Source organism: Oncorhynchus masou, chromosome 3, assembly GCF_036934945.1.
Source record: "Oncorhynchus masou masou isolate Uvic2021 chromosome 3, UVic_Omas_1.1, whole genome shotgun sequence".
NCBI classification, from domain to species: domain Eukaryota; kingdom Metazoa; phylum Chordata; class Actinopteri; order Salmoniformes; family Salmonidae; genus Oncorhynchus; species Oncorhynchus masou.
The window spans coordinates 38,036,179-38,036,997 of NC_088214.1; positions in this window are offsets into that span (position 1 = coordinate 38,036,179).

The window sequence follows — 819 nt, forward strand, 5'->3', positions numbered from 1 at the left end:
GGCGATAGGTCATATCCCTAGTATATAACTACTGTAGAATCATATAGGCTGCAAAACAGCGTCCGCTATTGGACAGTTTGCCTTATTACGCAAATTTCACATGAAACCTTTATACAATCTTTCACATGATCAGCTGTAGCACCCTATATAACAAGGGACAGTTTTAGGTCCTTACATGTATAAATAACTAAATTGAATTCTTTTTTTTAACAAGTAATGGTTATGAGGATATGACATGTGGTCATATATGTCTATTACATTTTTTTGCCGGTGTTTAACCTATGAACATGATGTCATATGCACATTGCATGAATGGATTTGTTATTTTTAATTAGGCAACGGTTGGGTCTAATCCCGAATGCTGAACGCTGGTTAAACCGCATTCCAGCCGGTGTCTATTCCACAGGTTACCACCAGCTAAATCCAGGGGTATAAAGTACTACTTAAATCGTTTTTTGGGGTATATGTACTTTACTTTACTATGTATATTATTGACGATTTTTACTTTTACTTCCACTACATTCCTAAACAAAATAAAGTACTGTTTACATTTTCCCTGACACCCAAAAGTACTAGTTACATTTTGAATACTTAGCAGGACAGGAACATTGTCTAATTCACGCACTTATCAAGAAAACATAATTTGTAGAAACCTTGCTGTCTGTCTCTCCGATATTTGCAACATTGTTTCAATATTCAATTTCCATCTCCAGCTGTCCCATAGTAATGAGCGAGTCGGGACGAGAGACAGGCAGGCAGCGTTTCTCAGCCAGTCGAACTCATGAATCAGTTTGCATCATTTTTATGGATATATACAAA